This window comes from Neofelis nebulosa, chromosome 7, assembly GCF_028018385.1.
Source record: "Neofelis nebulosa isolate mNeoNeb1 chromosome 7, mNeoNeb1.pri, whole genome shotgun sequence".
In the NCBI taxonomy this organism is placed as follows: domain Eukaryota; kingdom Metazoa; phylum Chordata; class Mammalia; order Carnivora; family Felidae; genus Neofelis; species Neofelis nebulosa.
Window position 1 is genome coordinate 14,125,563 of NC_080788.1, and position 11,825 is coordinate 14,137,387.

Genomic DNA, 11,825 nt, shown 5'->3' on the forward strand with positions numbered 1-11,825 from the left:
AAGCATCTGACTTTTGATTTAGGCTCAGGGCATGATCTCGGGATTCATGAGATGCAGCCCCGCGTTGGGCTCTGTGCTGACAGCATGGAGCCTGCTTGGGATTGTCTCTCTCTCTCTCTCTCTCTCTCTGTCTCTCTCTCTGCCTCTCCCCCACACATGCTCTCTCTCTCAAAAGAAGTAAATGAACTTAAAAAAAACAATACTAGTTATTTTGCAAAGAAAAAAGGAGTCTGTTAACGACTAGATGTTGCCCATATTTCCTCTCTAGGCAGCTTTAAAAAAAAAAAATTAAACTTACATGATTATCCAAAGCCTTTATGGTCAAATGGCATAAAATCTTGGTTCTTAAATTATTTGCCCAAACTTCACTCAGAGCTGTATGTAAATCAAGTGTTTCTCTCTTGCATTTGTCAATCATTAAAATGCCCCACGTATATAATTAATACCATTGTAAACTCCCTTGTCCCCCAGTTTCCAATTTAGTATTCTGTTTCATCCACTGAAGAGTCACCTTTTAAGCGATGTGTTAATACGATATGAAAGCTCATTTCTATCATTTCTGTACACGCAGAAATCACTGCAGGCATTGCTAGAGAATGTGAAATTGGTTATCATTAATGTTTAGAGCTTTTCATCCTCGGTGTGCTTTGCAAACACTAATTAACAGATCCTCTTATGACACTCACACCAAATGGAGTTGTTAATGGTCTAGTCAACAGATCGGAACCCTTGGCTTTTGGCCACTTAGTTAACTTACCCCGCTATTTCAGAGACAGCAGGCAGGACAGGTAATAAACCCTGGACCTGATGCTCTTGCTTTTTTGTTTTTTCATTCATTTTTATTTTCTTAATGTTTATTTATTTTTGAGAGAGACAGAGAGGCAGAGTATGAGAAAGGGAGGGGCAGAGAGAGAGAGACACACACACACAGAATCTGAAGCAGGCTCCAGGCTCTGAGCTGTCAGCACAGAGCCTGGTGCGGGTCCTGAACCCACAAAATGTGAGATCATGACCTGAGCCAAAGTCGGACACTCAACCAACTGAGCCACCCAGATACCTCTATTCTTTTGTTTCAAATATATATATATATATATATATATATATATATATATATATTTTTTTTTTTTTTTTTTTTTTTTTTTTTTGAGAGGGAGAGAGACAGAGAGAGAGACAGAGAGAGAGACAGAGAAATAATGAGCAGGGGAGGGGCAGAGAAAGAGGGAGAGAGAGAATCCCAAGCAGGCTGCATACTGCCAGCACACAGCCCAATGTGGGGCTCAATCCCACAACCATGAGATCATGACCTGAGCTGAAGTCAGGAGTCAGACGCTTAACTGACTGAGCCACCCAGACTCCCTTGCTCTTGCATTTTTGTGTGGTATACTGATGTTTCCTGAAATGGAAAATGTGTCTTCCTCTTGGATGCTCTCATCTTAGAGTATCTCTTCTTGTCTTTTTTTTTTTTTTATCACTAAGCTTGCGATCCTTCTGTTCCATGTAACCACGGCATAGTGCACCATCACGAACATCTGACTACATATGTCATTCAGAAGATTATACAATATAGCCTAGAGACCACTTTAAAATTAGTCCTTACTTTTATTTTTAAAATGTATCATTAATGATAAATCTCTGGCCCTCCTACAAAGGTCAATGAAGTTTGAAGAAAGTGTGATCCAACGTTGAACAGAAATAAAAATGAAATCAACTGAAAGCATTTCAACCTTTGGATTTCTGCTGTATGACCTCTTCCTTCCTGTCCCCCCAAGCTGTCGTTGGATGTTAAAAGCGACAAAAGAACTATTTTTGAAGCTTTAAAGTATTTGGTTTTATAGGCAGTGTCTGTTTGGGAATTGTTTCTCCCCCAAAATGAGAATTTTGTCAGTTCGCAAGAACCAAAAGTTTCCAAAAATGGCATTGAAAGACATCTTTAGTGTAAAAAATGCAAACATAACCACTTGCCATTTTACAATTTGCTGCAAATTTACATTTTACTACAAGGCTTCTATTTATTTGTTTTCTATCCCTTGCAAGATCTACCTTTCTTATAGGAGTTTCGGCATTAAAATAAACCTTGTGGAGTGTTTAGATATTCCCAGGGTTTACTCTTGCAAGAAACCGATCCGTAGACGCTTTGCTTGGCAGATCTTATCAGTGTCAGAAATTCCAGACACTTACATAGCATAGCATCATTTATCCAGAGAAATTGGAATACGTTTAATACACGAAATGTTCCATTTCTCCAAGATAGCTCAGTACGTTTGTTAGGTACTTGGATTTGCTGCAACAGGAGGTCCACGCGAAATATATCTTTCAACGCGTATTATACAGGTGGGCACCTCTGGGTTCTCTCTACCGGTTTTCCAATGGAAGGCCAGGCCAAGGGTTCCCATAGAGACAAGATGTTCTGGTTGATGCCAATTAGAGCACATGTAATTATTATAACTTTACTCCCATGCAAAGAGAGTCTACACGAACCAGAGGGGTCATTGATTAGAAACACACAAGCATGGCACCATAATTCATCTGCATACAATGCTTAGTAGATGATAACTATCATGAACGTTCACACGGAGCATGGCCTTATTATCAGTGTACCTCATTTGGTGCCCTTCTTTTCTGTACAATAAAGGCCACCGTGAGTCTACTTACGTACTTGCTTGTATCAATGAAATGATTGTGAACATCGTGACAACAGAGGCTGTGTCGTGATCAGTTTCGTATTTCCCGTGCCTTGCCGAGTCCGCCCACAGAAGTTGGTGCATAAAACTGCATGAAAAGTGATACTCACAGCCGCCGGCATGAAATAATTATATTCCTTTATCACTGTCGACAGTTATTACTAATGCTAGCTGGAACATCAGGAATACACTAGGCCACCGGGCCACCTAAGAAAGGGCCTGAAAATTATACAAATCAAAACCACACCCAGATATCACCTCATGCCGGTCAGAGTGGCCAAAATGAACAAATCAGGAGACTATAGATGTTGGCGAGGATGTGGAGAAACGGAAACCCTCTTGCACTGTTGGTGGGAGTGCAAATTGGTGCAGCCACTCTGGAAAACAGCGTGGAAGTTCCTCAAAAAATTAAAAATAGAACTACCCTACCACCCAGCAATTGCACTGCTAGGAATTTACCCAAGGGATACAGGAATACTGATGCATAGGGGCACTTGTACCCCAATGTTTATAGCAGCACTCTCAACAATAGCCAAATTATGGAAAGAGCCTAAATGTCCATCAACTGATGAATGGATAAAGAAATTGTGGTTTATATACACAATGGAGTACTACGTGGCAATGAGAAAGAATGAAATATGGCCCTTTGTAGCAATATGGATGGAACTGGAGAGTGTGATGCTAAGTGAAATAAGTCATACAGAGAAAGACAGATACCATATGGTTTCACTCTTATGTGGATCCTGAGAAACTAACAGAAACCCATGGGGGAGGGAAGGAAAAAAAAAAAAAAAAGAGGTTAGAGTGGAAGAGAGCCAAAGCATAAGAGACTCTTAAAAACTGAGGGGGCGCCTGGGTGGCACAGTCGGTTAAGCGTCCGACTTCAGCCAGGTCACGATCTCGCGGTCCGTGAGTTCGAGCCCCGCGTCAGGCTCTGGGCTGATGGCTCGGAGCCTGGAGCCTGTTTCGGAGTCTGTGTCTCCCTCTCTCTCTGCCCCTCCCCCGTTCATGCTCTGTCTCTCTCTGTCCCAAAAATAAATAAAAAACATTAAAAAAAACAAAAAAACAAAAAACTGAGAACAAACTGAGGGTTGATGGGGGGTGGGAGGGAGGGGAGGGTGGGGGATGGGTATTGAGGAGGGCACCTTTTGGGATGAGCAGTGGGTGTTATATGGAAACCAATTTGACAATAAACTTCATATATTGGAAGAAAAAAAAAAGAAAAGAAAAAGAAAGGGCCTGGAATCACGCACTTGAGCGTTTGTGACAGCTCCAAGCTTGAGGGAAGCAGGAGCCAGATTTGTGAGGTCACTGGCTGAAAGTTGCCTCTCTCCTTGGGGGGTAGGGGTGGGGGCGGAGTTTGGACCGGGCATGCCCAGATTGAAAACCAGGGCTCGATTGTGCCCCATTTTACCTTGCATTTTGCAGTGCAGCTGGGAAATGGATATGACTACGTAAAATTGAAGGAACGTGGTTCTTTCTGAAGATTCTGTTCTTCGTTTCCGGATGGTGGTCCTGTAGCTTTGTTTCACTGTGGCTCCACTGCTGCCGACTTCCACAGCAAGTATGACCAGTAGAATTACCTCACGAAATACCTATGGTTTAAAGGATGATGGTGTTTTCTTTCTCCCCTTTACGCTACATGCCCACTATAGGTCAGGATGGTAGGGTGAAGGCAGTCTGTTTATTACAGTCATGAAGCGACTCTGGCTGCTGGGGAGTCGCCATCTTGACCGTTGCTATTTCCATCCCAAAGCAAAAGACAGAACTCCGGAGGATCTTTCATTGGCTCTTAGAAGGGAAGCGACTAGAAATAGTTGACAAACAGCTTAAATGGCCACTGGGTTTACTTTGTCAGGCACACATTTGTGTGCTTCCCCTTATTCCCTGAGCTGTCTCTACCAGTGGACTAACCACTCACTCATTCTGGGAGTAGCCGGCTGTCCTTCCCAATGTTGGCAACACAACAGCCAAACAGCCATACCTTGGGGTACCCGGACCTTGCCGCCACGGTCAGACTTTGGGTGCGGGGTGGAAAGTCTGGCATCCCTAAAAGCTGCAGAAGGGAAATGATGATGCCAATCAGAAATGTGTTTGGGGGTTCACTCCACCATGGAGTGGATTTTGGCCAACGACAAAGAGAAAATTTTTCTCTTTCCTATCTTGCAAAAACTATTCTGAGATTTTACCTTGGAGCATTACAAGCCTGCTGAGTCAACCGCTGTCTCTCACAGTGGCTCTTGGCCAAGTAGCAGCCGGCATCATAAAGTATCACTTCGAACCACCTCACCTTTTCTCTTGCCTTAAGTTTCTCTTCCTCATCTTCATCAAATTGGGCTTGCACCTCCCAAACAAAGGACTAGCCTTCATCTCTGCTTGAGGCTCTGTTTTCTCAAAAACTTGGGTTGAGACATCTAATCGCATTTGCTCCAGGTTCTGCGTCTACACAGTATCATGAGGAAAGCCTGACCAATCAAAATGGATTCAACATGGAACCTGACCAGGTCACGTTTGTTTAGTAGTTGACCGCCAGTGGACCTCAAAATTGCCACACTAATATTTTTGGTCATTTTCATACTTGACAGTTTGCGCAGTCAGCTTATTTAATTATACCAGTAACTGATTCAATAATAATTAATTTTTTTTTAAATCGTCGTGGCGCCATTGACATTTTGGAGCGGATAATTGTCGGTTGTGGGAAACTGTCCTGTACGCTGTGAAACGTTTAGCAGCATTGCTAGCCTCTACCCACGACATAACCAATAGCACCTCCTGTTGTGATAACCAAAAAATGTCTCTAGACCTTGTCATATATTTCCCGAGGGGTGAAAGCAGTCCTAGTTGAGAATTGCACCTATGAACATTTTGGCAGCTTAAACTGTCCAAGGTAATTACTTTTTAAGCCATGATTTAAAGATACTGAGTTTGTCTTTCATATTGTTACCCTTAATATGAGAATACTATTTACTAAATATGAACTAACAACTTCTATAGCCTATTTTCCCCAACAAATTAAATACTAGTAATATGAAAACAAGGAGCAATATCGTTCGAAATTAGTGAAGATACGAACTGTAAGACTTATATAGAGGGGTAGAAAAATGATAGATAGATACATAGATAGAAAAGAAAGGATAAAAGAAAGAAAAAGAAAGAAAGAAAGAAAGAAAGAAAGAAAGAAAGAAAGAAAGAAAGATTACAACACACCAAGAGTATTTATAAACAGATGTTATATTGAATATGCTTAAGGGCAGATGATATCTCTTAAGTGCATAGTCGCTGTATTTTTATAAACATGAATAATGCTAATTTTTTTTGAAAGTTATTTGTTCTATTCAATTCTTTATACTGTAGCCCTGAGATCTTGTTGGGATAATATTTTCTTTTCCTGTTGGGAAACTTTTTTTTTTTTCTTTTTCCCCTAGGTAATGAAGAAGCATACCTTGTTCAAATTGTCTTGAAATTCAAATGAAGAAGTCTAAATTAATGAGGTTTTACTATGCTTGAACATATGCCGGAGACTGATATCAGATCATCTGCAGATTCTGAACCAATAGCAATTATGTTTGTATCTTCAGCAGTGTCAACCTGAATTAAAAATTGGCCAACTTTATTAAGAATGCCCCCAACACACTGCTTAATTAATTTAGAGATACAATCAAATAATGTAGTTCACTGCAGCTTCTAAAATGATAATGGAGAAACACCATGCTACCTTTTCTTACTTTATTATAAATTCAAGCTTTCTTAAAGTAGATCATGATAATTGCCCAATATAAGTTAGACCCAGTGGGAAAAACTCACGTGGCAGTTTTTTGTTCAAACGTGTTGCTAATTCCTTTATCCATAATGTTCGTTTCTTTACTGTTAAATTTCATTTACACTAATCAATTGCATAGTCTATGTGTTCTACCTAGCCCTCTTCAATGGTCAGACTGATGGGATGGGTTTCATTAAATTGATTCGCTTGCTTGAGTCACTTTTTCCATGTACATGGTCCCTTGCTAAAAATAGGTTCAGATAAAGCGGAAGATATGTGTGGGTGTAGACAAGATGGAAAAAATGTGTGTAACATGTCTGAAAGGATGTTTCCTACATGATTAATAGAGGCTCTCTCTGAGCGGTGGGATTCAAGAATTCTTTTTAACTTATTCTTTATACTTTATTATTTGAATTACTTACCAGAGCTATTGTCCATCAAACTTTTAAAAATATTCTTTCAAAACATTGTTTCATGATTATCAGAACATTATCAGTAAATAACTTTTCCAAAATGCTATTAATTTTCTATTTTTATTTTTAATATATATTTTTGAGAGAGAGAGAGAGAGAGAGAGAGCACGTGAGCAGGGTGGGGGATAGAGAATCTTAAGCATGCTCCCGGCTCAGCATAGAGCCTGACATAGGGCTTGATCCCATGACCCTGAGATCATGACCTGAACCAAAATCAGGAGTTGGATGCTTAATCGACTGAGCCGCTTGATGCCCCTATTAATTTTCAATATACATTTAATTTTTTTCAAAATACTCCTTCAGAAATGAAAGATGGTGCCCTGTATTTGAAAATACTATGCATGAGTATAATCATAGACATTAAAGTAATTTCTTCTCATGCTTTTATTTAAATTTGAAATTATGCTAGTTGAACCAAAAAAAAAAGTCTAAGAATTTAAAAAAATGTAATGCTGCCATTTTCCAACATTTTTGTTTTATTTGGGCATTCTGGTCTTCATCTTTTCACTTTTTTACAAGTGTATTTTTACTTTCAATGAGATTAATTTGGTAAATATACAGATACAAATGCATCCTGTGAACAGCAGCAATGATGTCACACATTCTTTGAGGAAATTTTGTGATTACATACATAATACATTTTTTAAGTGAACGTTATATATAACTAAATAATATATAATTGTATGACAAAATGTTTTCTGTGTATTTAAGATGTAAGTATATAAAATAAAATGTACATTATATATTATATGAAATTATATATCACATAGATTATATAATATATATAAAATACTCATTTATTTAATGAATTGCTCTCTATAATATATAGAACACACATACGTGGATGATAATACATCAAATAAATCAGTCCTCAAAGGACATAGTATTGAATTAAGCCATCATTTTTTTCATCAGTTTTATATTATTACTTAAATACATACAAATATAAAACTAAGTACAGTATCTTTATCCTTACAATTTCTTTAAAACTAAAAATTCTAAACAATTCTAAGTGCATTAAATGAAGGCAAAATCATAAAGCCGGTAAAATTCAATATGGTATTATTTTTAACATGGTAGACGATTTTATTTTGGTAAACCTAAAAAGGGGAGGTACACCGTAGAAATATATAGCCTCAGATACGGCTCCACATTAAATTTGTGTCTGTATTTCAACTTTAATATTGTCATTACAGATTTTGTACGTCATATAATAATCTATGTACTGTGTATAAAACAATTGCTCTAAGACTCGATTTGCCATTCCGGGATTATTGAAACTCAAACTTTATCCAAACTTTACGCGTAAGCAATGTGCCAATACCAATTGTAATGAATCATTGGCTATATCTGTGAGGCTTTCTTGTTCACTTAAATGTAATGTTGGTGTTGCTGCACTGCTGATAACTGCATTACGGGCATCTAATTCAATTGTTGCTCAAAGTACACGTAGAAAAATTCTTGTCTTGGCGTCACATTGACTGCTAATGAAATGGAGAGTGTTGTGTCACATAAAACCATGATCCACTCAATACATTCTGTCTCCAACACAAATGTGGCCTTCATCCTTAACACACTTTTGTTTAAACAATAAACTAAAAAATTACATAATAAATAAATAAACAAATAACTCAGATGCAATTTGCTTTTATTTCAACTTAATCCATCAGAAACAAAAAAAAAAAAAGTGCAAATTACAGCACTGAACTTGAGTGACGAAACTTAGTTTACAGACGGTCCAGTGTATGTTCATGCTCTCTTGTTTATAGAAGCATTAAAAAATTAGAAAGTTGGGGTGCCTGGGTGGCTCAGTCGGTTACGCATCCGACTTCAGCTCAGGGCATGATCTTGCGGTCCGTGAGTTCGAGCCCCGCGTCGGGCTCTGTGCTGACAGCTCAGAGCCTGGAACCTGTTTCAGATTCTGTGTCTCCCTCTCTCTCTCTGAACCTCCCCCATTCATGCTCTGTCTCTCTCTGTCCCAAAAATAAATAAACGTTAAAAAATAATTTAAAAAAAATTAGAAAGTTATTGTAGAGGATTAGAGGTCTCCAGAAAATGAGTCGGCAGAATGTGTTCCAGGTTATAAAATCTTAGTTTAGTGGGAGACATGAGTTTAAAACTTAACTTTCCAGTCATTACTTCAAAATTATTACTGAATGCCTCGTAAGTCCTAAGAAAGTGTTAGGTGATGGTTGAGTGGAACAGACATGTTCCAAGCTTTCCTGGAACTTGAAATTTAAAGGGAATTAATGTAATGGGAGGAAAGTTAGACTCTCACTTACAATGTGACTTGAACAAGCTATTACTTAAACTCTCTGAGCCTCAGCTTGGGTGGCTGTACTATCACCATCAGAAGACGATCCTTTAACATTTCAATTTTGTTTTTTAATGTTTTATTTATTTTTGAAAGAAAGAGACACAGGGCGAGCGGGGAAGGGGCAGAGAAAGAGAGGGAGACGCAGAACCCGAAGCAGTCTCCAGGCTCCGAGCTGTCAGCACGGAGCCGACGTGGGGCTCAAACCCACAAACCTTGAGATCATGACCTGAGCGAAGTCGGGTGCCCAACCACCTGAGCCACCCGGGCACCCCTGATCTTTTAACATTTTCAAGTCTTGGCCCAAAGGAAAACATTACCAGTCAAGCTTACTTACGCCAAACTAAATCAAATTCAGGATAACTACTGGTAAATCCATTTACAAACTAGTTCAATTTCTATCATAGTGCAACCATTATGGTCAGCAATATTAATGATTTGATAGTTTGTGTTCCCATCGAGACTAGCCTGTTTGAACTCTCACTCCCAAATAATGGTTCTGATGACACTGGCATGCTTGTTATTGAAATCGGTCCTGGCTGGAGTGTGACAGGCCAACCATCTCGCGGTGGGCTGAGGCACTCCAAATAGATGGGGGTGATAACAGAAAAGCAACTTCTTTAGCTGAAATTCCAAGGAAATTTTCAAGAGAGGTAGCACGTGGTTTCCTAGCTTGGAACAAGGAATGAGAATGACTGGGCATCTTGCTCGGGCAGAATACAGCATGGGTGCTGTAATGATCATCCTGACTTCCATCTGAAAGACATCACCTCTCACAGCGGGTGATGGAATGCTTGCATCACGACACATGAGGAATTAGCAAGGCAGTAAATCATTGCAACACTTACGGCAGGACAGGCTTTGCTCCGTTTCGCTTTTGGTACAGAAAAGAAAGAGTTTGAAGAGTTTGAACTGCTAATGCCCTCAGCTTACTTTAGCTCTAAAACCACTTCCCCTAACATTGGTGGATTTGTGCTTAGAGAGTACTATCTGATTTTAATATTAGCTTAAGAAAAACATAATTACGAAGGTAAATCTGTTGAGGGGACAGTCAAATTATATCTTCCGTGTGTGTGTGTGTGCGCGCGCATGTGTTTAACCAGATGCCCCAAATGATGACCATTCTTCCAGTACAATGATCAGCACATAGTAGGTTCACAATAAACATTTGATGAATGTGTGAAATAAACTCTTCTAATATTCAAAATAATCAAAAGATGAATGTTAGCACTACCGATGTCTAAAATTGCCTGAAATCAGTGTTGGGATCAAGGCAGCATTTATACAAATAATTTTAAATGACATCTATTTTGAAACTTTTAAAAGACCAATCCACCTTTTTTTTTTTTAAGTTTACGTATTTACTTTTGAGAGAGAGACAGAGAGGAAATCCGAAGCGATTTCTGTGCTGACAGCAGAGAGCCTCATGTGAGACTTAAACTCGCGAACTGTGAGATCGTGACCTGAGCCAAAGTCAGCAGCTCGACCGACTGAGTCACCCAGGCGCCCCTATCTGTTTTGATTTTTTAAATCAGTATATATTACTTCCGAGTTTGAAAGTAAAACCAGGCTTCACCAGAAGAAAATTTAAAAATATACAAGAGTCACAACAAGATTGGTAACTGTCAGTAATGGGCTTACCCACTGATAACACTGTAGGATTAACGCTTGTATGCAGTTCCCAACTTTTATGCATCTGTGTAATTTAAGTCACACCTATGTGTGCAGAATATTACAATGGTGTCGTGGATTGAACTAGGCTACTTTGTTGTTGCTGCTTTCGGATGCTACCGAGATACCAATCTACTCTTACTGGGAAATAAGGCAAATATTTTCCATAGTAAGTCCAGCTAGAGCATCAAGCAAATATATTAAATTAAATTAAATTAAATTAAATGTTTAATATAAAAGCACATTAGCATGCTATGTCTTTAAGAAAAGTCTACTAAGCCAATTTAGTCTTGGGTCAACACAATTCATCAAGAAAGGGCATACAGGACTAAAAATGCTATAAAATGGCTTCTATATCCCCCACCCCCCACCCCCACCCTTGGTATAAAATATTGCTCATTTACATCCTTTTTATTCAATCTCATTCTTCTGGCTTTGCCGCAGAAGGCAGAGATGCCTGGAAACCTTATTTAAAAATTTGGGAAAAGGAGTGCAGGAAAGTGTAAAGATATTAATGTGTTTCATTAATTGTAGAGAGTATAACCTCATTTACTCAACTGCCCTGGGGACATTGTTGCTCCTGTAAATGGAGAAGCAACTGGTAAATTGGGAACCACGGGTCTTAATGCTTAAAACAGAGCTTCTAGCTCAGAGACAGAAAGTCATGTTCCAAAGAAAGCAGAGTTTCTGCTTTGCCCATTTAAAGCTGAACAAAACGCAGTGCAACTGAAAAATGCAGGGGGATGTGAAACCGCTGTGAAATCCCAAGGGGGAGAAAAAAAAGAGTCTGAGTAAAAGTGGAATTTTCGATAACCGCGTCAGCATTATCTTTCCCAGTGGTGATTGCCAAAACTGTATTTGTTTATAGTTGAAGATAAAGAACTAACTTGGAGCCACGGGGAAAAAATATTCTCTATTTCCCTGAG